Source organism: Canis lupus, chromosome X (genome assembly GCF_003254725.2).
Source record: "Canis lupus dingo isolate Sandy chromosome X, ASM325472v2, whole genome shotgun sequence".
Classification (NCBI taxonomy): Eukaryota; Metazoa; Chordata; class Mammalia; order Carnivora; family Canidae; genus Canis; species Canis lupus.
The window spans coordinates 82361702-82385977 of NC_064281.1; the positions used below are offsets into that span (position 1 = coordinate 82361702).

At 34.3% G+C, this 24276-nt stretch overlaps 1 protein-coding gene and 1 pseudogene across 3 annotated transcripts in view; both read left to right on the top strand.

Annotated features, from left to right (window-relative positions):
• Positions 1–24276, top strand: part of COL4A5 (collagen type IV alpha 5 chain) — a 266238-nt gene that overhangs the window by 41367 nt on the left and 200595 nt on the right. The window lies entirely within an intron of this gene.
• LOC118353708 (protein BEX4-like) lies at positions 4761–5124 on the top strand (annotated as a pseudogene).

Genomic DNA, 24276 nt, shown 5'->3' on the forward strand with positions numbered 1-24276 from the left:
ATAATATCTTTTCTCCTTAGCTTATACATATGGGCATGTTTTTTTTACATAAGAGAACTAGGGTAATTCCAAAGAGCACCCTTAGGTCAAATAAACCCTAAGCCAGAACATTTTATGTGTTTTTAAAAATCACTAGCTTTTTACAGTTAACTCATTATACAGCTAACATAGTTGACAAACAACTGAACCAACATCCCCTAGTAATTTTATTTATTTTATTTTATTTATTTATTTTTTAATTTATTCATGAGAGACACAGAGAGAGGCAGAAACACAGGCAGAAGGAGAAGCAGGTTCCATGCAGGGAGCCCACTGTAGGACTCGATCCCAGGACCCCAGGATCATGCCCTGGGCAGAAGGCAGGCATTAAACCATTGAGCCACCCAGGGATCCCCCTGCCCTAGTAATTTTATTTTATTTTTTATTTTTTTAAAGATTTTATTTATTAATTCATAGAGATGCAGAGAGAGAGAGAGAGAGAGAGGCAGAGACACAGGCAGAGGGAGAGAAGCAGGCTCCATGCAGAGAGCCTGACGTGGGACTCGATCCATGGTCTCCAGATCACACCCTGGGCTGCAGGCGGCGCTAAACCGCTGCGCCACCGGGGCTGCCCAATTTTAAATGACTTAAATCACTCATAAGAAATTTAAGTCAATATTTTGTTACTTCTTAGTGTATATTGTACTTTAATTTTTTTATATCTTAAGAAAAATAAAATTATTCTTTTCTTAGAAACATCACTGTTAGGATTTACATGGAATTACTTAAAATTATGATATTTCTCATTTGAAATATGTATTTGCAGTTTCCTTTCTCAATGCCTAAGACACATTATAGGAAGGTTAGAAGTTTAGTGTATAGTTAAATGTGTTGGCTGATTCATAAATAGCTCTGGACTTTTGCATCATACAACAAATTGTTCACAGAGCTTTGTCTATGGCATTGTATATGACTTCTGTTATAGCACTTATCAATGTCTGCCGTGTATCATCATTAGTTATTTATGTGTCTGCTTTTCTCACTAGATTGTGAACTTCTAGAGAATATAATTTGCATTCCCCTTTATCACTAGCTTAGAGCTTTGCATAAACTCCATACTCATAAAATGTTTGTTGAATTGTATTGAATCATATTTACATTGAGATTCTGAGTTTGCATTTTTAAAAATACTTTTCCACATATTTTTTATTTCATTTTTATGTAATGTCTTATTCTAATGCTGCTGGAGTTTGCTTTCTGCTAATATTATTGACTTTGTATTGAAAAGAATTATGCAAAGTGCTTCTCTAATAATAGCATTGAAGAGGTAGTTTTTTTTTAATTGTACCTATTTCCTTACTGTTCTTCATTTTCTTCCTTCAAAGTCCTGTTTTAGTTCTAACCCCAGTCACTTCTAAATATTACTGGGCAGGGATGCCTAGGTGGCTCAGCAGTTGAGTGCCTGCCTTCAGCCCAGGGCGTGATCCTGGAGTCCTGGGATCGAGTCCCACATCGGGCTCCTTATGCATGGAGCCTGCTTCTCCCTCTGCCTGTGTCTCTGCCTCTCTGTGTGTGTGTGTGTGTGTGTGTGTCTTTCATGAACAAGTAAATAAAAAATCTTTTTTAAAAAATAAATAAATATTACTGTGCAGTGGTGGGTAGATTGGACACTGTGTTAAGGTATATTCATAGATTCATCTCACTAAGATTCCCAATTTATGTAGGCAATTTGAAATGTGCAATAAAAGTTATAGTCATTGCTGATATTAAGTAATTTAAGAAGATTCTATAACAGAGTAAGCAGCTTTTCAAATGGCTTTTTAAAATTTTAATATTTATTAAAATAATTGTGGATTCACATGCAATACTAAGAAATAATATGGTGAGATCCTTTGTACAGGATACCTATTTTCTCTCAGTAGTGATATCTTGCAAAACTATTGTATAATATCACAACCAGGATATTAATATTAAAACAAAATACTAGTCTATTCATATTCCATGTTTACTTGTGTTCATTTGTGTGTTTTAGTTCTATACAATTTTATTACATATATAGATTCATGTATCCTCTACCACAGTTAAATTGCTGAACAGTTCCAATACCACAAGGATATCTGTATTATGCTTTTATAACCACAGACAGCCCCATGCCCCACCCCCACTAACTTAACTTATGGCAATCCATGAGTTTTTAAAAATTTTAAAAATTTTATTTCTAAAATTTTGTCCTTTCAAAAATGTTGTAAATGGAATAATATGGTACATAACTTTATGTGATTAGCATTTTGATCAGCATAATTCCCTGGAAATATATCCAAGTTTTTCTGATTATCAATAGTTTATTCCTTTTTATTGATGAGGAATATTCCATGTTATGTATGTATCACAGTTTGTTGAATCATTCACATATTGAAGGAAATCTGGGCTGATTCTAGTTTGGGGCTATTACAAATAAAGCTGCTTTGAATATTACTGTACAGGTTTTTGTGTAAGTAGAAATTTTCATTTCTTGGGCTAAATGACCAAGTGTATAATTGCTGGGTCATATTGTAGTTGCATGTTTACTTTTCTAAGATATTGTCAAACTGTTACATAGTAGTTTTCTTATCCTAAATGAATGATCCAGTTTCTCCTCACCCTCAATTGGCATATACAGTTGTCACTATTTTTTTTTATTTTAGCTGTTCTTATAGATGTGTAGAGAGCTCAATTTGGTTTCAGTTTGTGATTCTCTAAGGGCTAATGATGTTGAACATCTTTTGATGTGCTTGTTTGCCATCTTTGTATCCTGTTCAGTGAAATGGCTCTTCATTGTCTCTTGCCCATTTTCTATTTGGACTGTTTGTTTCTTTTTACTATTGAGTTTTTGAGTTTTTTATATATTTTAGATTCTAGTCCTTTGTTGAATATGTGGTTTGTAAATAATTTTTTCCCAATCCGTAGCTTGTTTTCTCATCCTGTAAACAAGATCTTTTGCAGAGCAAAAGATTTAAAATTTGATGAAGTCCAGTTATTCAATATTTTCTTTTTATGAGTTGTGCTTTTGTTGTCATCTAAGAATTCTTCACCTAGCCCTAGATACTAAAGATTTTTTGAAAGCTTTATAGTTTCATCTCTACCATTTTAAGTCCATGATCCATTTTTAATTTCTCTAGCACTGTTTATTGAAAAGGCTGTCTTTTCTCTATTGAAGTGCTCTTTATACTTTTCTAAAAAAAAAAAAATCACCTGAATTTATTTGTGTGGATCTATTTCTGAGTTCTTTACTCTGTCCCATTGATCTAGGTGTCTGTTTTTTCACCAATAAAATACTGTCTTGATTACTATAGCTTATAGTAAGCCTTAATATTAAGGAGGCTGATTCCTCCTACTTTATTCATTTTTCTCAATGTAGTTTTAGGTATTCTAGAGCCCATGTTATATAAATTTTATAATTTATTTGTGTCTATAGATCCTTGCTGGAATTTTAATTGAAAATAAACTTAAAAAAAAAAGAAAAGAAACTTAGAGGGACACCTGGGTGGCTCAGCAGTTAAGCGTCTGCCTTCGGCTCAGGGCGTGATCCTGGAGTCCTGGGATCGAGCACCATATCGGGCTTCCTACATGGAGCCTGCTTCTCCCTCTGCCTGTGTCTCTGCCTCTCTCTCTCTCTCTCTCTCTCTCTCTGTCTCTCATGAATGAATAAATAAAATCTTTAACAAAAGAAAGAACGAAAATAAACCTATAGATCCATTTGGGAGAACTGGCATATTTAGTATGTAGAGTCTTCCAATCCATGAGCATGGTATGACTTTTTTTTTTTTTTTGGTATGACATTTATTATTTAGAAATTTTTCTACCTAGAATAGTCTCTTTTGTGTTTTTCTTGCTTTGATGTCAGTTGAGATTGCATGCATTAATCTGGATTTCCAATTTTTAGGCTTGCTGAGAATGATAAAACTCATTAATATTCATTTATTATTTGTTTACTTATTCATTCACTCATTCATAATGCAGGTATATTTATCTTGCTCCATTGCAATTAACAGATAATATTTTGTTTGCAGTATTAATATTGATTTTAAATAACCCTGTAAATATGTGAGAAATTCGCTGTGTAGTAAAGGAAGGACATTACTATAAACTAAGGAATTTTTGTAATGACATTTACTGTAAAGATTTTTATCTCTGGCACTAAGTAAATATGATGGGCAGAGGGAGGGATTACTAACAGAATAGGACTTATTAGAGGGAGGGTGTACTCTGAAAAATTTCTTATTTGGCTATTTTAACCCCATATTCAAAAGAAATTGAGGGTATGGAGTGAGTCAACTCAGGAGGTACAAGTAAGTGATGATTTAGGAGAGAGTAGAAATTTAAAAAAAAAAAAAAAAAAAAGGAGAGAGTAGAAATTTAAGAGCTGTACTAGAGAGATCTCTTTATGGAGAAATGGAAACATTTAGGTAAGCTTATAACTCTTCCTTGAAATAGGAATATTTATTTTGCTTGAGTTTTCTTAATTATTCATTCAACAAGTATTTTTGGAGCCCCGACTACTTTCCCTGCATTTTCCTGGGGCCTGTCAATATATAGCTGTTAAAAAGTCAGTATCTAAAGACCCAGCATTCACTGGCTCTCTTCTCAGTACCTGCTCCCTGTAGCCCTGAGGGCATGTGAGCCAGGGGTGGCCCTAAAGAATAGGAGGCAGAGAGGGATCAGGTGTATAGGTCTAAGTGTCTTGGCAGTGCATTCTTGGAGATATTTGGGAGGAGGAGAATGCATGGATAGGCCCAGAAGTGATGATGTCCAAAGAGAAACAAGCAGTGAAAAATCTCAATGTGGAAAATGCTCAGCAGGAAAATGAAAGAGAAGAACAGGGCCTCGTGCAGAATGCAAAGAAATCATGAGATTGGAGAGAGGGGTGAACGCCAGAAGCCTGGAGGAAATGTCAGGCTGAGGTGAATGAGGCGGCTTGTCTCTAATTTTCAATGAGCCATACCTAACAGACATATTGACCACAATGAAGTGGGAGATGATGTGGAAAAGTTCATAGGGCAGATGATGGGAATCAGGAGAAAGACTAAAGAGCAGCAAATGAGGCATCATAAGTGCTTCTAAACTCCTGAACCTGATAATCATTATGACTTTTGCCTTATACCTTGAATCCTAAGGTTTTCCCTGAGGTTAATAATGTGGCCTCTACTCTACAAGCATGTAGTTTTGTAAGTTACTTTTTCTGTAACCTTTTTGATATTTCCACTTAGAAGTTTGTAATCAAACACTGTTTTGTCTCAGTTATGTAAAACTTTCTGTCCAGTAGGGCAATTTCACCCAGTTTTAGGAAAAACTATTTTTTTCATAACATGAAATCAATAAAGCAGTTTAAAAAGCTAAAAAATAGGGGCAGCCTGGGTGGCTCAGCAGTTTGGCGCCTGCCTTTGGCCCAGGGCCTAATCCTGGGGACCCGGGATCAAGTCCTGCATCGGGCTCCCTGCGTGGAGCCTGCTTCTCCCTCTACCTGTGTCTCTGCCTCTCTCTCTCTCTCTCTGTGTCTCTCATGAATAAATAAATAAAATTTTTAAAAAAGCTAAAAAATATAGGATCCTTGAGTTCATGGAATTTATAATGTAATATGATACATAATATAGCAATAACAGCATCTATAGATGTTTTTCCAACAGGTAAATGGCATGATATATTTATTATTTGAATGGGCCTATTTACAGATATTAGTGGCCAGTACAAAAAGGAATACCAACCTTGTATATCACAGGGGATAGATAAGATTCGGGGATATTTCTGATTTTACTATATTTTAAGGTTTTGGAATCTACATATCTGAAGTTACTGATTTGATTGGCAAATGAATTAATTATGACTTAAATAGGTGTTTTCTGAGCCTTTAATACCCAGCATTTTAAATATATTTGGTGAATTGAAAATATACGTCAAATAGAAAGGCATGGGGTGCCTGCATGGCTCAGTCTTTTAAGCATCCGACTCTTGATTTCAGCTCAGGTCATGTTCTCAGGATCCTGAGATCAAGCCCCACATCAGGTTCCCTGCTCAGCAGGGGTCTGCTTGAGATTTCTTTCCCTCTAGGTCTACTCCGACCTGTACATCTGTGCGTGCATGCTCTGTCTCTGTAAAAGTAAATAAGTAAATAAATCTTTTAATAAAAAAAAGAAAGGCATGTACAACCTTTGGTATGAGAAATTTGATATAAATAAATGGCTGATAATATTAAAAATATGAGTTGCATTGTATTTTCCTTCAGATTCATAAGAGACCAAAGAGTCTATAGAAGCCTGTGTAAAGTTCATATTAAAATAGACATCCTGGATGGGACGGATGCCTGGGTGGCTCAGCAGTTGAGCTCTGCTTTAGGCTCAGGTAGTGATCCCTGGTTCAGGGATTGAGTCCTGCATCGGGGTCCCTGCAGGAATCATACTTCTCCCTCTGCCTATGTCTCTGCCTCTCTCTCTCTGTCTCTTCTGAATAAATAAAATCTTTTAAAAATAGGTATCCTGGCAAGCAAAATAAGCATGCTTCCTGACACGTTACAGTTGAAACCCATTTTAAGATATGTTGTAGACTGACATGTTAATAGGAATATTTGAAAAAAAAAAAGGAATATTTGAAACTATATATTTCAAACCATTGATTTCTTTGTATAATTCATTTGTTAGAGCACAAACATTTTTCAGTTTTATTTTTTAGTTTTAAAAAATATTTATTTGTTTTATTTTAAAGAGAGCATGAGAGCATAGGAGTGGGAGGAGGGGCAGAAGGAGAGGGAGAGAATCTCAAGCAGACTCTGTGCTGAGTGGCAGAGCCACTGTTGGGCTTGATCTCAAGACCCTGACATTGTGATCTTAACTGAAACCAAGAGTCAGATGCTTCTGACTGAGCCACCCAGGTGCCCCAAAACATTTATAATCTCTTTCAAACAAAATAATGAATGCCATGTGATTTGTTTGAATCTTTTTTTAAAAAGATTTTATTTATTTGAAAGAGAGTGAGCAAGAGAGAAAGCACAAGCAGGAGGAGGTGCAGAGGCAGAGGGAGAAGCTGACTCCCTGCCGAGCAGGGAGCTCAACAAGGGGCTCCATCCTAGGACCCCTGGATCATTACCTGAGCCAAAAACAGATGCTTAACTGACTGAGCTACCCAGGAGCCCCATGGATCTTTTATATATATATATATAAAGATTTTATTTATTTGAGAGAGAGAGCACAAGTGGGGGAAAGGGGGGAGGGACAGGCAGACTTCCCACTGACCTGGGAGCCCAATGCAGGACCTTATCCCAGGACCCTCAGATCATGACCTAAGCTGAAGTCAGAAACTTAACAGACTGAGTCACCCAGGTGCCCTGATATGTTTGAATATTGATTAGAGAAACAGTCTGTTTATTTTAGGAAATAGTAGGGATACTCTGGATTATGAGATCTAGATATCCAGTCTATCCCAGGATATGAATGGGTTGGTTATTGAAGAATGGAACTATAGAACATTCAAATAGTGAGCCAGCAGAGAGAAGATAACTTGTTTTTGAGCTTCAAGATTTCATTTATCTATATGTATTTATTTTGTTCTTTCTTCTTGTCCTCATACTTTTAGTTTCCTCTTAATATTGGCTTGCACGTGGCCAACATAGCCTTTGAGGCCATTCTGTATCATGACCTCTTGGTTTCATTCCCATTGCTACCTAGGTTAATCTCTTGCTGTTTTCTAGTTCTTTTTTTTTTTGTTTTCTAGTTCAAATAAATGGGAGAAAATTTAATCAATCTGTTTGGTATGTTTATTTTTTTCATGCTGGCCACCTCCTTGTCTACTGGCCAACCAAATTTTGAATTACCTTGCTCCTTCATGTTTTATGATTACCTATAATCATGTATGAGTATTCTGGATCATGTAGTATAAAACATGACTGCTTGCGGCTGTCCTTGTGTAGGGACTGTGGGCAGGCCATTTTACTTAGCAAGGACTTTAGTTGTCACTATGATTAATAATAAAGAGTAATTTATGAAAATATGCTACCTTTAAGTTGGTTTATGTAGGCCTAAAAGCCATTTTTTTAGAAAGAATATCTATACTGTGTTAGAGTTATCTGTGGTGTAATGTTGATTTGGAGTTGTCTTAGGTCTTGTTTTTATAAATTTGCTAATACCCTAACATTTACATTGCACCTATTACTCTTGGAGAAACGGAAAAATTTCAGATCTCCATCTTACAATATTTACGTATATTGTGTAAATATAATAAAGTGTAAATCTACCATTTGTTCATTATCTAGTTTGAACCTCATTGACTTTGCAGAGATAACTGATTGTTTTGGCTTATCTATTCAGGCCTGTGTCAACATTTGTGTAGACTGAGCCAAGAATACAAATGCAACTGTACATACCATATGTGTAAAACTTTAATTTAAACCAAGTTAACAAACTATCAAATAATGTTGTATCCTCATATTTTGACATATGCCTTTATAATAAACTGGAAAGTTAAATTCCAGTTTAGAATCCTCCAACTCCACATAGTTTAACACAGGAATATGATTGCCCTGGAAAATATGACTTCTAGTGCTTGACTGGCCTCCTCTTTTGATATTCGACTCTGTCTTGCATGGGGGGCCTCAGTCTAAAAATGTATGTTTCCCTCCAGTTTATGCATTCAAGCTCTGTCCATGGTCCGTACCCCCAGTTTGCTTTGACAACCCTTTGGACCTAACAGTGGGCACATAGATAGCAAGATCCTCCCTCCAAAACAACACTTCAAAGTGAGTTCCAAAAGAGAATTAAACCATCAAACCCTAAGGCATTCATTGGATAAAAATAATAAAGTGTTACTAGTCTTGTACCATATTTGAGAGAATGGGGAAAATGGTTACATGAATAATTTTCTTTAGTGTTTAAGAAAGGCTAGTGGGCTGAAAAAGGCTGGTGGAGAGTAGACCTGAAGGAGAATTTTTGCGTGGGCTCATGAAATTGGCTTGGGGATATTTGGACGGGAATTTTCAGATCTTGGGTACTCAAATTATGATCTAGAAAGGGGGAGGCACAGGCTTCTGATGGCTTTTTCCTTTTGGCCCCACAGACTCTTCTGTCCTAGAACTGGGAGCAGCTGAATAACGGCTAGAGCGAACTGGGAGCAGCTGAATAATGGCTAGAGCGGAGTCTGCTAAATTATGGGGCCCCCTTGTCCATATCAAAGTGTGGCACTTCATTCATTGTTTTTCATGTTTTTAACTAATAGATGCTATGCTGATTTCTTTGGCTTGAAAATGTGTTTAGATGTAATCAGGCTTGATTCCAATGAACATGGCAGAGTAGATAATGCCAAAAATTCATCTTTCCACAAAAGCAGCAAGTAAACTAGCAAATATTCTCAGAATCAACTTATTGGCATTTTGGAAACTAATAAAAAATAAAAAGCAACCAGGCAAATGCTTAATTAGGGAAAAGGCAGTTGAAACTCAGTGAAAGAGCTTTGTGGCATTTTAACTTACTTAGTTTCCATTCCCTTGCTCTCTAGTTTGGCAGAAGCTTTGCAGTGGCCTCATTCTTAAAGAACTGTGGTGGTTTATTTTGACCAGTATGGTGGGTCCCTGAAGGACTAGCTCAAAAGATTTGCCCTTATTTTGCCTGACTCATAACTCTCCGAAGACCGAGGCAGCTACTTGGGGGGCACTTGTGGAAAACACTTAAAGACAAATATATTAACCACTGCCTCCCAGGGCAAGGAATAACATACAAACAATAAGATCAACTGAAAATAATATTTGAGTGTATAGGTATCTCTTTGAGGCTCTGCTTTTAATTCTTTTGAGTACTCAGAAGTGAAATTGTTGGATCATATAGTGATTCTATTTTTAATTTTTTGAGGAACTACCATATTGTTTCCCATAGAAGCTACACCATTTCACATTTCCACCAACAGTGTTCAAGGGCTCCAATTTTTCCACATCCTCACCAAAACATATTATTTTTTCCTAGTACTCATCCTAATTGGTGTGAGAGATGCTGTCTCATTGTGGTTTTTAATTTGTAATTCCATAATGATCAGTGATGTTGAGAATTTTTTCATGTACTTCTTGGCCATTTCTATATCTCCTTTGGAGAAATATCTATTCAAATCTTTTGTCTTATTTTTAATCACATTGTTTGTTGTTGAGCTGTAGAAGTGCTTTAAAATATATTTTGGATTTTAATCTTATATCAGATTAAATTTGCACATATTTTGGTTGCATTTTCACTTTGTTGATTGTGTCCTTTAATGCACACAAGCTATTACATTTGATATAGTCCAATTTATATATTTTTACTTTTGCTGCCTGTGCTTTTGGTGTCTTATCCAAGAAATCATTGCTAAATCCAATGTAATTCATGAAGATTTTATTTTATGTTTTTTTCTAAGAGTTTTTAGGGTTTTAGTTCTTATGTTCAGGTCTTTGGCCCATTTTGAGTTTTTTTTTTTCCATTTTGAGTTTGTTTTAATTTTTTTATTTTATTTTATTTTTAATTTTTTTAAATGTAACATTCATCATTAAAGATGAAAAGGAAGTATGGAAATGGTAGAGTGGGAGAGGTTTAACCTGTTATACATAGCTAATTGGACAAGTTAAAAGGACAAGTAAAATATTTAACACAACTAGAGGGATTCCTGTGTATTAGTAAAATACACTTTTATAGAGATTGAAAACTATTCTAAAAATGGCCATTTTTATAACATTATACCCTATAAATAAATTTTATTCTTTTTATTATGATATGTTTCTACATATCATAATAATGTATAAACTAAGCTATTTCCTGTGAGCAAATAGAGTTTTGCACAACTATGAAACATCATTGAGTCTTTTACAGGATTTGTGCTTCTTTGACTCTAGATAAAGATAGTATGTATAAACTCTTTCCAAAATAGTACCTGGTTCTGTTATATTTCTCTTTCTTTCAAACCCAACTCCTTTTTTAAGATTTATTTATTTATTTGAGAGAGAGAGATCCTGTGCATGCATGCGAGCAGGAGGAGGGACAGAGGGACAGATAGAATCCCAAGCAGACTCCCTGCTGAGCAACAAGCCTGACATGAGGCTGGATTTTAGGACCCTGAGATTGTGAGCTGAGCTGAAATCAAGAGTCAGACACTTAACTAACTAAGCTACCAAGTGCCCCTGAAACCCAACTGTGAAAGCTTTACTTTCTCACTTGTACCTTCTGATAAGCATCTTTATTAAGTATGGTGGACTATCATTTTCATCTTTATAGAGAAAGCATTTAAAAATAGATTTTAAGGGACACCTGGGTGGCCTAGTGGTTGAGCATCTGCCTTTGGCTTAGGGCATGATCCTGGGATCCAGGGATTGAGTACTGCATCAGGCTCCCTGCAGGGAGCCTGCTTCTCTATCTATGTCTCTGCCTCTTTCTCTGTGTCTCTCATGAATAAATAAATAAAATCTTAAAAAATAAAATAGATTTTAAGTGAGTTATTTAATAGCTATTGAGCTATTGAATAGCTATTGAGACTTAGCAAAGAGATGGAGAGTTTTTAAAAAGGTATGTTTATAAGTGGTGGTAGATGGGGGTTGAGTAAGTGAATTGCGTATTTATTTTAGGGATCTTATTCATTAGAAAATAGAACACAAGGGAAAAAGACTCTTGATTTATTAACTTAATGTATTTAGTGCATATGAATCAATTTGAGTAGAATGAATTCAGAGGGAAAATGATGTCAAAGAGGAGAGTAACAATTTTACTTCATAAATTGCTAACTCAAATAGTGAGCATTTAGGAAATGTACTGGTATAACCTATAGATGAGTTAAAGTTTTTTATTAAGTAAGCCATCTTTGGAAGAGTTGAAATTAGTGAGTAGGCTGCTTTTTATGTATTGTTTTTTATGTTGGTTTTTGTTTATATACTCCATGTTGGTGAGTGACATCATCAGTAGAAATCGTATGGCAATAGATATTATATATATACTGTTGTATAACTCTAGTTCTGATTTTCTTAAAAACTAAATGTGTGTACAGTATGATTTCTCTGTTATCCGGGGATTAGAGGGACCTAATACTTGAGTCTACATATCCATCAAATAAAGTACCATATTTCACTAGAGGGAGTTTCCGGAGTGCAGGGGAGGATTAACCAGCATTTATAGATTTTACCTTATATCTCCAACATAAAAGAACTGATGCAACGAATTGTATCATGTAAGTGTTCTTTGATATTGTAATCAACTTTCACTTTAATTGTTTTGTAAATTATTATTTTTCCAGGAATAGGATAAAGATGTAACTGAAGCACCTTAAAATACAATGTTAAATTATGACTATGCTTTGTTTACATTGTAATTTATTTTGATAATTGCCTGGTGCTCAGAAAATAATAAAAAAAATCTCAATAAGAAAATAGATTGCAGCTCTTTAAGTCTACAATACTTCTTTCTTGTTTTTGTAAATTAATTTTTAAGCAGAAGGCTTATATTTAAGGCTGTTTTTGACTGAAACAATGATAATACTGAGATCTCTGTGTAGTTTTGCAGAATTTCTCTGCAAATCCAAACAGATACAGCACTATGGAGACTGCATAAAAGAAACTGCTTCAAGGTATAGCAGGACCCATTATTGAATTGCTGGAAATTATTACTCTAGAAAAATATTTCACTTTTACACATGGATTTTCTTATAAGACAACATTTTATATAAGGGATCCTTATGGCAGATGGGTGATAGGAAGGGCAAAATAGGAGGAAAGATCCATAAGTAAAGATGCAATCAGCTTCAGTTAGTAAGTACAATGGGCAGGATGTAAGAGGATATCTGGTTCTTTTATTTTGACACATGCTAAATCTTTTATACACAAGAAAATATTCTAGTTTCAATATATTTATGCTATTTTCTTAATTTGTATTTCAGCATTCAATAAGCATGTACTTCCAGAAGGACTTTGGTCTGTCGTTATAAATTAAACACATGTCTTTTCAGATGTGTTTTTCAGTGCATTTTATAGCATAGATAATATAGAGAGAGGTTGATGTGGAAATGATTGTTTTTTTTTAAAGATTTTATTTATTTATTCATGAGAGACAGAGAGAGAGAGGCAGAGACATAGGCAGATGGAGAAGCAGGCTCCGTGCAGGAAGCCCGATGTGGGACTCGATTCCAGCATCCTGGGATCACGCCCTGGGCCAAAGGCAGATGCTCAACCGCTGAGCCACCCAGGTGTCCCGGAAATGATTGTTTTTATATTCATCCAATGAGTCACCAACATGTTCTCAAAATGACTTATATGTATTAAGATACATGCATGACAGATTCTATACTGCAGAAATAATGTTGATTTTGTAATAATTAACATAAAATTAAGCTTTTCCATTCTCTCATCCTCTCTATCCTCATGATTGAATTTCACATCTTTGGCGATGAGTACTTACTTAGACGTTGAGTACGTAGACATACAGTTGATGTGTTCAGATTCTGGGTTAGAGGAAGATGCTTAGAAACTCAGTTGTGAGTCTTTTTTTTAAAAAAGATTTTATTAATTTATTCATGAGAGACAGAGGCAAAGGGAAGAGAAGCAGGCTCCATGTAGAGAGCCCGATGCAGGACTTGATCCCGGGATTCCAGGATCAAGCCCTGAGCCAAAGGCAGACGCTCAATCGCTGAGCCACCCAGGCATCCCAGTTGTGAGTCTTTAAAAAGAATAAGGGTGGGGTAATCACACTACCTGATATTAAGTCCTGCTATATAGCTACAGTTAGTTAGCCTAGCTGTGGTATTGGTAGAATGGTAGACACATGGATTAATGAAACAGAATAGAGAATCAGAAGATAAACCTGCATAAATATACGCAGTTAATTTGTAACAGAAACAAAAGCAGTTCGATGAGGGAAGGGTAACTTTTTCAACAAATGATGTTGGAGCAGTTGGATATCCATAGCCAAAAAGTTGAACCTTAGACCCAAACTTTACACTTTTAAAACAACTCAAATGGATCATGGACATAATTGTAAAAATAAAAAATTAATAAAACTTTTAGAAAAAAAATAAGAAAATCCCCAGTACCTAGTGCTAGGTGGAGTTCTTGCACTTGATACCAAATACTAATTATGAGAGGAAATACAAATAATTTGAACTTCATCCAAATTAAAAATATTTGTGCTTGTATTTTCAACCTCTTTACAGAGACTTTCACAAAACAAATATTTTTAATTTGGATGAAGTTCAAATTATTTGTATTTCCTCTCATAATTAGTATTTGGTATCAAGTGCAAGAACTCCACCTAGCACTAGGTACTGGGGATTTTCTTATTTTTTTTCTAAAAGTTTTATTAATTTTTTATTTATACAATATTTATGTTTTTGCAAAACACATATCCCACAAAGGGTTCATATCTAAAATATATAAAAACCCAAAACTCATCATTAGGAGAAAAATCCCATTAGAAAAGGAGTAAAAGATATGAACATACATTTCATGTAAAAGGATACACAGATGTTATAAAATTATGTTTAGCATCATGAGCCATTAGGGAAATGCAAATTAAAACCACAGTAAGATACTACATACCTCTAAGAATAGTTAAAATAAAAAATAGTGACACTACCAAATGACAAGTATGTAGAGAAACTGAATTATTCATATATTATTTCTCCTTTGTAGTGCTATTTCATCATGGTTTTTTCATTTTCTTATAGTTCATGACATTGAATGTCTTTTCATATGCTTATATGTATAACTTCTATTGTTGTTTTGTGAAGTATCTATTCAAGTTCTTTGCCCATTTTTAAATGGGGACATTTATTTACTGCTAACTCTTCAGATTTCTCTGTATGCTTGGAATACAAGTACTTTGTTTAATGTGTGATTTTCAATGTTTTCTCCCAGTTTATAGTTTTTCTTTTCATTCACTTCATGGTGTTTTTCAAGATAAAAAGTTGATGAAGTTCAGTTAATCATTTTTCTCTTCTATAGAATGTGATTTCTTTGTCATGTCTCTAAGGATTTGTGTGTGTTAGATAAATTTTATTTTCTAAGAATTTTTTGTCTAAGGAAGATTTTTTCCTGTATTTTCCATTTTGTGTTAATTTTTGTATAAGATTTGGAATTTCATTTAAGGTTCATATTTCTAAGGACTTCCAGTTTGAATACCATTTGTTTAAAAGATGATTCTCCATTGAATTGCTTTTGTACCTTTGGTAAAAATTTCTTGACCATATTTGCAAGGTTTTATTTCCTTTCTTTTATATTAATCTATGTGTATATCCCTTCATCAGTACCACTCTGTGTTGATTACTGTAGCTTTACCATTAAGTCTTGAAATCCTTTAATGGGTTTCTTACACATTATTGCATTACAATGTTTTAGCTATTCTACTTATATTGTTTTTCCATATAAATTTTAATGCTAACCTTTCTATGTCTACAAAAGTTCCTGCTATGATTGTGATTGGAATTATACCAAGTGTAATATCATTTTGAGTAGAATTGACATCTTTATTGCGTCTTTCAGTCTACAGTTTGCATTTCCATTTATATTGTCTTTAATTTCCAGTATGAGCATTTTATTGTAAAAATGATAAAAATCATATAAAACATCTCATTTTGTTAATTTATATTAAGCTATTTTATTTGTTAGTTGTTAATGATGTCTCTTTTTTTTAGTTTCAGTTTTCAGTTGCACCTTGCTAGCATAAAGGAATACATTTGATTTAAATTGATTTTTGCATGTTATTCTTTTGTGCTACAACTTGATACATTCACTTACTAATTCTAGATGTTTTGTAGATTCTCTGGAATTTTTTATGTAGAAAATCCTAATCTGTGAATCGAGACATTCTTATTTCTCCTTTTCCAATATCGTAGGGTTTATTTATTTTTTTAATTTATTTTTTATTGGTGTTCAATTTACCAACATACAGAATAACCCCCAGTGCCCGTCACCCACTCACCCCTACCCCCCGCCCTCCTCCCCTTCCACCACCCCTAGTTCGTTTCCCAGAGTTAGCAGTCTTTACGTTCTGTCTCCCTTTCTGATATTTCCCACACATTTCTTCTCCCTTCCCTTATATTCCCTTTCACTACTATTTATATTCCCCAAATGAATGCGAGCATATAATGTTTGTCCTTCTCCGACTGACTTACTTCACTCAGCATAATACCCTCCAGTTCCATCTACATTGAAGCAAATGGTGGGTATTTGTCATTTCTAATAGCTGAGTAATATTCCATTGTATACATAAACCACATCTTCTTTATCCACTCATCTATCGTAGGGTTTATATTTTTCTTTCTTCTCTACTCTGGCTACGACTTGAGTGAGAGATATTCTTCTTTCCAAAAACATTCAAACTTTTGCCACTACATATGCACTTTTCATGGGTGCTTTTTATTAGGTTGAAGAATTAGTTTTACATTTCTAACTCATTGTTTTTATTATGAATGAGTATTGAATTTTGTTAAATGCTTTTAGTACCTGATGTTTTTATTCTTCAGACTATTAATTTGTAGGATTATATTGATCGATTTTCAAATACTGAATCAGTCATGCATTCCTGAGACATACCCCATTTAGTTCTGATATATTATCCTTTATTTCTGGCTTCAGTCTACTAATATTTTATTGAGGATTATTGCATTTATTTTCATGAGGGATATATTGGACTGTAGTTTTCTCTTTTTGTACTTAGTGTGGTTTTGGTCTTAGCCTAATGTTGGCCTCTTAAAATAGGTTGGGAAGTGTTCCATATTCTATTTCTCAGAAGAGATTATATAGAATTGGTATTATTACTTCTTCAAATATTTATAGAATTTGCCAATGAAAGTATCTGGGCTTAGTGATTTTTTTCAGGAGGTTTAAATAGTGAATTGAATTTCTTTAAGGACAATTCAAGTTATGTGTTTCATTTGCGGAGAATTTTATAGTATGTAGACTTTTAGGAATTGGTTCCATTTCATCTACATTGTCAAGTTTATGAACATAGAGTTATTCATAGTGTTCCCTTTTTCTCATGTTAAGGTCTCTTGGATTCATAATGATTTCTCCTCTTTCATTTCTGATACTGATCATTTAGGTGTGTGTTTTTTTTTTTTTTTGTAGTCATCCTGGGTAGAGGTTTATCAATTATATTGGTGTTTTCAATGAACCAGCTTTTGTTTTCATTGTTTTTCTCGATGTTTGTATTTTCAGTTTCAATGATTTCTGTTCTAGTCTTTTCTTTTTGCTTGCTTTGGTTTTATTTTGCATTTTCTATTTTTAACTTCTTAAGATAAATGTTACATTTTTATTGATTTGAGGGTTTTTTCTCTTTTTAGAATTTTATTTTTATAAGTAATCACTACAACCAACGTGGGGCTCAAACTCATGACCCCTAGATCAAGAGTTGCGTGCCAGGCACCTGAAGACCTTTATTTCTAATGCCTGCATTTAATGCTGTAATTTTCCCTCTAAGAAGTGTTTTAGCTATACTCCACCCATTTTTGACATGTTGTGTTTTTATTTTCATTTACTCAAGATATTTTTTTTATTTTTTCAAGAATTCTACTTTGATCCATAGGTTACTTAGTAGTGTTTTGTTTCATTCCAAACATTTGGAGAGTTTTCTAGTATCTTTGTTTCTGATTTCTTTTTTTTAAGATTTTATTTATTTATTCATGAGAGTCACAGAGAGAGACAGGTAGAGAGAGAAGCAGGCTCCATGCACGGAGCCCGATGTGGGATCTGATCTTGAGTTTCCAGGATCAGGCCCTGGGCTGAAGGCCCCGCTAAACTACCCTGAGCCACCCGGGCTGCCCTGTTTCTGATTTCGATTTCATTGTGTTGTGGCCAGATAACTTTGTGTGATTGTTATTCTTTTAAATATATACTTTTTCATTGCCCAAAATTTGTTCTGTCTTGGTCAGTGTACCATGTACACTTGAGAGCATGTATCTTGCTGTTGTTAGATGAAATATTTTATAAATATATAGTTTATAAATATCCTTACTTGATTTCTTCATGTTTGTTCTATCAATTACTGAGGAGAGGACTGATGAAGTCTCAAAATAAAATTGTGGATTTGCTCATTTTTCCTCTCAGTTATATCAAGTTTTGCCTCATGTGTTTTGAACCACTGTTGTTATTTGTATACATGCTGAAATGTTATGTTCTCTTGGATAATTGATTATTTATTATTATGTAGTGCTCCTCTTTATCTCTGATAATATTTCTTATCCTGGAGACTTTGATGTCAAAATTTAATATTGCTGCTGGAACTTTATTTTTTGATGAGTCATTACTTTATTAAAATAAAAAACTTTATTGAGCTGCTGTAATTGACTGACTTAGAACATGCAAATCAATGCTTTTTAGTGTATTCACAGATTGTCATACATTTATATCCACAATCTACTTTGGGAAATTTTTCATTGCCTCCTAAAGAAACCCCATATGAGTTGGAAGTTAACTCTGTTCTCCCCTAGTCCCCTAGACCTAGCAACCATTAAGCTACTTCTGTCTCCATAGATTTCCCTATTCTGGATGTTTCATATAAATGAAATCATACAATATGTGGTCTTTTGGGTTTTTTATTTTTTTAAGATTTTTATTTACTTATTCATTAGAAACACACAGAGAGAGGCAGAGACATAGACAGAGGGAGAAGCAGGCTCCCTGTGGGGAGCCTGATGTGGGGCTCCATCCCAGGACCCTGAGATCACGCCCTGAAACAAAGGCAGGTGCTCAATCACTGAGACACCCAGGCATCCCTGTATGTGGTCTTTTGTGACTGAATTTGTTAACAATGTTTACAAGGCTCAGCCATGTTGTAGCATAAATCAGTACCTCATTCCTTTCCATCATTGAATCATTTTCCATTATATGGATACAACTCATTTTGCTTATCACTTCATCAGTTGATGCACATCTTGGTGGTTTTCTCATTTTGGTTATTATAGATAATGTTAATATGAACATTTGTCTAAAACTTTTCGTGTAGATGTGTATTTTCATTTATCTTTTTAAAGAAGATTGGTTTACTGAGAGAGAGAACATGCAGCATGACAGGAGAAGGAGAGGGAGACAATCTCAAGCTGACTCCACTCTAAGTGGGGAGCCCAGTGTGGGGCTTAGTCTCAGGATTCTGAGATCATGACCTGAGCCGAAACCCAGAGTCAGATGCTTAACCAACTGCATCGCCCAGGTGCCCGTTTTTGTTTATCTTTGACATAAACTAGAAGTTGAATTTCCAAGTGACGTGGTACTCTATGTTTAATTATTTGGAGGACTAACATTCTGTTTTCTAAAGTGATTGCATCATTTTACATTCCCACCAGTATCTGGCAGGATTCCTGGAGAAGGCTGTTAGAGAATGTGAGCTCCTCTATGTTGCTAGCTCCCAGAGTTTTCATACTTATGCTACTAGTATGCTTGGCCTTCAGCATTTAGTTAAAATTTTTAATTTAATCCTCTTCCTGCCTTATGTGGCATTCAGTATTGTCTTCCCCAGGTAAAGCAAATGCCTTAAACTTGTTTCTTTGTAGAGATTTGGGCTTGCTGTTTGTCCTGTGATCTCTATTATCTGTGATAGTTCCAAGAAAAGTTCTTAATCTACAGGTTGCTTAGCTTTTTACTTGTTGCAAGTTTAGGACTAATGTCTTTCTAGTTTTCTATATCTTCAAGCTTAAAATGCCATTTAGTGTTGAGTTTTAGCTGTTCTTTATATATTGTGGATACCAGTCCTTATTATAAATGTTTTGCAAAAATTTTCTTTTAGTCTGTTGCTTGCCTGTTCATTTTCTTAATGGTGTTTTTTGACGAACAGACGTTTTCAAGGTTGTTTTAAAGATTTTATTTATTTATTCATGAGAGAGAGGCAGAGACACAGGCAGAGGGAGAAGCAGGCTCCATGCAGTAAGCCTGATGTGGGACTCGATCCCAGGACTCCAGACAATGCCCCGGGCCGAAGGCAGGCACCAAACCACTGAGCCACCCAGGGATCCCCCAGAATTTTTCAGTTTTAGTGAAATCTAGCTTACTGTTTTTTCTTTTATTGTTTATACTTTCTGTAACCTAACAAATATTTTCCTATGCCTAGGTCACAAAGATATTTACAGTATCTTTCTAGAAGCCTTAAAATAATATATATTTAAGGGCATTTTTGATCTTGAACTTTTCTGGTACAATATTTGTAAATCATTTTACTTTGTGTGTGTGTGTCTAATTTTGGATTCTTCATTTTGTTCGACTGATCTATCCACTCACTAACACCATACTGTAGCATTATAGTGAATGAGTCTAAAATTAGTAGGATAATTTTGACAACTTTCTTCCTCTTTTCAATATTTTTAGATAGTTTATGTCCTTTCTATTTCCATATAAGTTTTATTTTATTTTTAAATTTTTTAAAAAATATTTTATTTATTTATCCATATAAGTTTTAGAATTAGTTTGTCCATTTCTACAACAAAGACTCCTAGGATTTTGATGGGGGTTCAGTTGAATCTATAGATTAATTTTGGGAAGATTGATAACAGTATTTAGATTCCAATATAGGAAGCTAGCACATATTTCCCTTTGTTTAAGGACCCTTTAATTGTTCTCAGCAATGTTTTATTATTTTCACTGTACAGGTCTTGTACATCTTTCATTAACTTTGTCTCTAATTAATTATGATTTTAGAAGCCATTGCAAATGATATTATTTAAAATTTTTTCATTTTATAATAATTAAGTGATCACTAAATGATTAGCATTTAGTGCTAATTTGATGTATGTATATAATTACTTTTTATACTGTGATGTTACAAAATTCACTTAGTTTTCATAGTTGTTTTACAGATGACTTGGAATTTTCTAACATTTTAACAATTATGTTATCTTCAAATAAAGACCATGCTATTTTTCCCCTTTCTATTACTTTGCTTCTTAATTTATTTTCTTATTACAATGTCTAGACACAATGGCAGAATGTTGAGTAGAAGTGATAAGAGATGGCATTTGTATCTGTTCCTAATCATAAGAAGAAACGTCTTTGATATTTCATTATTTTTTTAAAAGATTTTACTTATTTATTCATGAGAGACATGGAATGAGAGGCAGAGACACAGACAGAGTAAGAAGCATGCTCCTCACAGGGAGCCCGATGTGGAACTCGATCCCCAGACCTGGGATTATGCACTGAGCAGAAGGCAGACGCACAACTGCTAAGCCACCCAGGCATCCCTGATATTTCATTAACTATACTGTTAGATATGTATTTTTTTACATGCAAATCATCAGGTTGAGGAAGTTCCCAATTGTCCCAGGAGACAATTTTTATTATGAATGGTGTTGAATTTTGTTCAATAACCATATAATTTTATTCCTTTAATCTGTTAATGAATAGGGTTGTATTTACTGATTTTTTTTATTGCAAAGCCAATCTTGCATTTTGGGAATCAAACCCTATTTGAACAAGATGCAGTATCCTTTTTATATGTTACTGTATTTGATTTGGTAATATTTTATTAAATATTTTCACATGTGTGAAATGAAGGATATTCTATTGTTCATATGTTCTTGAAGGATATTTGTCTTCAATTATAATTTCTTATAATTCATTTGTCTAGCTTTGTATCAGGATGTAATAGAGGTCTTCTAAATGAATATTTTCTCTTACTGCATTTTCTGGAAGTGTTTGTAGCATTGATATTATTTTTTTACTTAAATATTTGATCAGATTCACTAATGAAGCCATCTGGGCCTATATTTTTCTTTGTGTTATCATACAGTTTTAAATTGTGCTTATTTATTGAACATTATGTCATGAGAACTTTCCTTTTTCATTAAATATTTTTCAAGAATCAAAATTTTTTCAGTTGTATAATTATTTGACTAAATATACTGTAATGGATGTAATTAGTCCCCTGCATTTGAATATTTTGGTTGTTAAATATATTCCCTTATTGATCTCTTATTATGAAACAGTAAAACAAATTATGATGCTTATTTCTCTAAAACATACATCTATGTGTATGAATATTTATATTACATTATATACTATATAAAACTATATAGTAGAGTATATTGTACACATTGTGTATGTACATAATAAATATATGTGTATATGCATGCATGTGTATGCACACACACATGCTGAGAGAGATAGGACGATTGACAGACTCTGGTATTAGATACATTGGAATGTTAACACAGTCCAACGTTAGATGTTGAGAGTTCAGGAACTTCTTGTGCTCTTTTCATAGTTTTCAGTATTTCTATATTTTTTTCCAGACTGTCAAAGTCAGTTTTTTATTAGGAAGGAAAAAAACCTAGACTTCTTATTCTTGGGAATTAAAAAATAAGGGATTTCTTAAGCTATTACAGGTTGAGAAATTATTAACATACTATATAGTAAATCAAATTCTGGCAATGTTCACATTTGAGATTTTTCCCCCCAACATTCGAATGTTAAATGATATCTAAGTTGGTATAGTATTTCAGGCTCCCATGGGAATTGCCAAATGATTAAGAGGGTACTTTTGCTCTTTGGGAATAGGTCCAGCTTTTATTTTTTCTTCTTCTTCAAAGTCTTAAAGAGATGAAAATATTCAAAGCAATGGTGTTTTCTTATTGTTGTTGTTCCATTTGGTTTATAGTGTTGAAGGCTACACAATGTTAGGAGACACCAGAGAATTGACTTGAAGTTTTAAAGTTGTTTGAGAAGGGGAACAGAGAGATTAGGAATCATTTTGAAGAATTATCCAGGCAATTGGTTTAATGTGACCAATGATAGGATAAAGTAAAAGTTTTAGAACATGTAATTCATTGCGACTGATGTAGTGTTTCAGGATAATTAAGAAATAAACTTTATTGCTCTCTCTCAAGAAATATTGGGGAAAAAACATATGGTTACTTCATCAGGTGCAGGTAGAATGATTAGGGGGTGACAGTTTAAAGGTGTTACCTAAACTCCTTGACTGATTATTTGGGAAGTGACAGCTTATAAGTTTTAGAAGAAATATTGAGAGAATGAAAACTAGAGGGTGTTTTAAAAGGTGCATGTATAGAAGCAGAGATCCAGTACTAACCCTTCCCTTTCAACAAAATTGGGGAAAGAAAGATAAAATCATTAGAAGTCTAAGATTATTTAGGTTGTTCAGAGCAACCTTGAGGGATGAGTATAGCAGGAGGAATGGGACCAAAGAAGAATGAGAGTTGGTTGGGAGTTCAAGAGAAATACTAGAAATGAAGTAGAGAAAAATCTGGAAGGGTACTGGGCATAGGGTGAAGAAGGTGTTTGTTTTTTTACATTCCCAAATTTGTATGATTCCAGAATGTCTGAAGTATGTTATTTTTGCATCAACCTAGATTTAAATGATGCTAGGAACAAATAATCAGGCTATTAAAATGATGAAGAACAGGAAGGTTTGAGAACCACTGCTATCTAGTGTAAAAGGCTGATTTGTTCTCATTTTGTCCTAATCCATAACCCCCTTCCTCTTCTACCCCATCACCCTGTCCCCTTAAACACATATGTGGATCATTTCCTTCATCTGGAATAGATGTCACTAATTTCAAATTTGTTTTGTCTTATCACTCCTTTTTTCAGTACTGAACTAAAAGTACACTATTTATAGCTGTTCACTGTTTTGTTGAGGTGCCAAATTGAGTAATGCACCTTTAGCCAGTACAGAGCAGGTCACTTAGTTTGTAAATGAGCCTAGGCAACTGCCTGCTGGACAGCTATATTCTGGCTTATTTCTTCTGCTCATTATGAGGTACACTTTGTGGTCAAGTTATAAATGGTATGAATGTATGTATATATGTATATATGTATGCATTTTTAGTCAGAATGAACCTACCCAGAAAGCTATCTGTGAATGATTGTGATAGAAGTGAAGTAGTGTGAAAAAGTTACCTTTGATCATGACATAGTTGTGTAAATGAACTTCCAGTTACATAATACTGCAATTTGTTTGGAACATTACATATCGTAGTGCTTTTTGTAATTTGAGGATTTGGTAGTTTGAAGATTTATGGAAAGCATTTGAAAATTTATGAAAGCATTCTACCTGTCTTCTCTTTTTTCCCCATTTAGGCAGTGATCAAAGTCTTTTTTTTTAAAGATGTATGTATGTATGTATGTATGTATTTATTTATTTATTTATTATAGACATAGAGAGAGAGAGATAGAGGGCAGAGACACGGGCAGAGGGAGAAGCAGGCTCCATGCCGGGAGCCCAACGCAGGACTCGATCCCAGTATTCCAGGATCACGCCCTGGGCCAAAGGCAGGCGCTAAACCGCTGAGCCATCCAAGGATCCCCAGTGATCAAAGTCTTGTTGGGTTATTTGTGTT